We start from the raw sequence: 3,997 nt of genomic DNA, 5'->3' as shown, positions 1-3,997 counted from the left end.
ATAAAGAAAAATTAGTTTTTAGACAAAAAAAATTAGTTTTTTTTTAATAAAAATATATTTTTATATGCAAAAACTAATTGTTTTTTCATGTAAAAATGAATTTTTTTAAATTAATTTTTTATTTAAAATTAATTTGACTTATTAACTTAAACAAAAATTTTTATTAATCAAACTCAAATTTATTTTTTTTGTTAATCTTAACCATATGTATTCCTACATATTAATAATAAATTTTAAAATAAAATAATTATATTTATAAATTTTATTTTAATATAAATACTAATATATTTTTTTATTAAAATTTTTTGCCTCTTCAAATATTTTTTTCAAGTTCCGTCTGTACTCCTACGTACTCTCAATTTTTATTAAATTAATTTGTATTGATGTAGAAAATTTGGAATCACAAGGCTATTTTAGTCATTTCATATAATATTTTAGTTTTGTCCATGTGTATCCAAACATAATACTAAATATTACATTAGTGTCTTGTCCATCATATCTAAACACAATACACAAGATAATTTTTAGTGTCTCTGTCCTATTTTCAGTGACAAACGCAGCCTTTGAGTTATAGATGTAGTGACGTACTTGTATCCCGTTTGATTTAGTAAGACACATTTTTTTATAGACATAAAAGACATGAAGACACTAAATTATATACCTCCAAATAATTAAAACAATAAGACATAATTTGAGACTAATTTTTTACACTTTTGTCTTTGTTTAATTTTCAAACTCTGAAATTCACCCTTTTATACTCCCAAATATATGTCTCTCTCTTGGTCCTCTCTCATGCATCTTCTACCTCCCTCTCTGCAACTCCTCATCATTCTCAGTAGCTCACCATCCTCCATCATCTCTCATCCATCTTCCTTTCTCACTCCCCACTATCCACTGCCGTCTCTCTTCCTCTTCCTCTTTGCGGTGCCTACCGCTGGTTCTCTCTCTTCCTCTTCTCGACGCCCACCGCTTCCTCTCTTTCATTTCTCTTCTTCGCCCACTGTTCCTTCTTTCTTCGCATTGCCCTCTTCCTCAGATAATCAGATTTGCATCCACTTCTCTTTCGTCAAAATTTACCGCGTTTGCTCCTTATATATTCTCTCTCGAAGAGTTCAGGCTTCAGGCGTACAGATCCATCGTTATCCAAATTTGCCGCTGACTTTAGGCTTCGACAACGTCTCCCTTCATCCTCTCTCTGGCTATATTGTTCATCCTCTCTAAGGAGAACTTCTCCTCCGCATCTTTTTCTCTTTTATTCTCCTTTATCTGTGTACAATAACATGTAGGATTAACTTATTTTATTTAATGAGTTGTTATGTGAGGATAATTCAATTTAAGTAGTTAGAGTACGTCATAAAGAAATAAAAATTAAATAAAAAGACAAGTAAAATCGAATAAAAAGATACATTGAAATTGAAAGAGGAAATAAAAGGGATAGATTGAAATTGAGTACAGAGAGAATCGTTTTACTTTCTACCAAATTTCTTGATACAACAAGAGAGAGATTCACTCAACCTAACTTGTCTACATCATAGTTTAGGAATTGAATTGGATGGACTTCTCAACCTTTTACCCAATTCCCTGATGCAACAAGAGAAAAACTTACTCAACCTCACTTGTCCACACTATAATTTAATCACGCACAAAAAAGGAGTTTTCAAATCTCTAAATCACTCAATGATGACTACAATAATTTATGAGGTATTTATAACCTCTTATTAGGTTAAAATAAAAAAAATCTTAAGCTAATAACATAAAGTCTAATTTAGTAATTAAATAAATAAAATTAAAATACATCAAACTAAATTGAACATCCTAAAAAAATAAACTAATAACTTTTAAATAATATTGAACTTTTTATATTACGAACATTTGAAGCACATATTATTACGTATTAAACATGTTAGTTTAACTTGTTTTAATTAATTAGTTGACATATTTATTTATTTATTTGGATTCAATTAGTTAAAAGTGTAGTAGTTAGGAGTGAACATTTTCATAAAAGATGATTTGTTATAGATGAAGTTCTCTATTTTAGCAAAATTTTAATTATATTAGGATATTATTAATTAATATTATTTTTATGATTATCCTGGTAAAATTGAGAATTTTTTAATTAAATTATTTAGTTACTTAATTATAATATTTAACTTCATTACATTATTTAATTACTTAATTATAAGATGTAATTAAAAATATTTTATTACTTAAAAAATTATGTTATTGTTAGCATTATTATACATAATTAGTTATAAAAAACTAACCAACTATACTTTTACAGATATCTTAGTTGCTCTTGTTATGTCGTATGATGTTGTCTATCCTACTGACCTGATATCTTATTATATTACATTAAGAAGGCTGGATTTAGACATCTAGTAGAGCTAAGAAATTTCATGTTTGACAATGCCTTGCTCTTTGTATTTATTGAGCGGTGGAAATCTGAAACGCATAGTTTTCACCTTTTATAGAGCAAAGTCACCATTACACTCTAGGATGTAGCTTACTATCTTGATTTGTGCACAGATGGTGACCCGATTGGAGTTGTACTAGAGATTTTTAGTTATATCATGGATATCCCATATAACAATGGGCTAAGGATTTGCTCTGTGACAAGCCTCCACCTTAGTAAGTGGACTGAAAGTAGAATATTGGTCTGAAGATGACTTGGCATAGAAATAGGATTTCACATATTCTGCTAGGAGCAGATCCACCCAGTGTTACTTATTGATTATGATTGGGGGTATGTGTTTACAGACAAGTCAGCTAATCTCGTCCCCCTCAAATGATTGCCGTTCCTTGAAAATTTTTATAGTTGTAGACAGTTGTGTTGGGTTTCTGCATTGTTGATGCACACTTACCATCTTCGGCAAAGTTTCTCTATTATTCTCTATAACTACTAATAGTCTCTATGAGAATACTTGAGCACCTTGCAATTGAGCGTGCGCTTCACACTTTTTGTGCACAAATAGTTGTTGTAACCTCTCATAAGTAGCCTTCACAATAGCTGTCATGGGGAGATTTCTCATTCCTGTTAAAACAACATTGATACACTCTGAGAGATTTGTCGTCATGTGACCATCTGACAACCTCCATCACAATATAATGCTGGAGCCATAGTTCCTTTCTAAACCTCAGTACCCACTCTAACATATCCCTTGATAATCTCTCAAGGTATCCAAGTACCACTTACATCCCTCCTTACTTGGATTATACGCTACACATTGATAAGATATCTCTTATCTTCAGCCAATTTGAATTGAAAATTGAAGTTGGAAGCCACATGACATATGCATTAAGCATTTTGAGCTATTGGAGGACGCCAACCACTATTGGGTGTATTAAGGGCAACGCATATGACTTGAGATCTATCAGATATAAAAAGAAGGCCCTGTTACGGAGTAACTGCTGCCTCAAATTTATTAGAAAAAGTGACCATGACTCGATAGACTCAGACTCCACTAGTATAAAAGCTATAGACAGGATGTTGTTATTACCATTTTAGGCCACATCAATTAACAACAACCCCCTTTATTTTCCATACAAATGTGTCCTGTCAACCAATACAAACGAGTTGCAGTAATTAAACGCTTCGATGAATAGAGAAAATACCCAAAACACTTTATCAAACTCGCTTTAATCTTTATCAGTCATGTTTCTGTTGTAATGAGGAACAACAACACAATCATGTATGGTGCCAGGAAAGTATTGTTACAAAATTTGTAATAGGATGGAATCTTGCTATACAACTCTTCTCAATCACTGTAAATCTAAGCAATTACCTTCTGTTTTGCCTCCACACATTTTGATATGATAGCTTAAATGATAACTCGATTGTACTATACTTTGCAACACTAGGATGGAAACAGAGAGATCAACATGTGTAATTGAGAGTATCACAATGCATATCAGACTGCTATCTCACTGAGCATAGTCTTGAGACATGGTTAGCCCCAAACAATTATGTCGCCCCCAAACCCACACCTCATCATCTAAT

This window comes from Arachis duranensis, chromosome 5 (genome assembly GCF_000817695.3).
Source record: "Arachis duranensis cultivar V14167 chromosome 5, aradu.V14167.gnm2.J7QH, whole genome shotgun sequence".
Classification (NCBI taxonomy): Eukaryota; Viridiplantae; Streptophyta; class Magnoliopsida; order Fabales; family Fabaceae; genus Arachis; species Arachis duranensis.
This window is presented reverse-complemented; position numbering follows the sequence as displayed.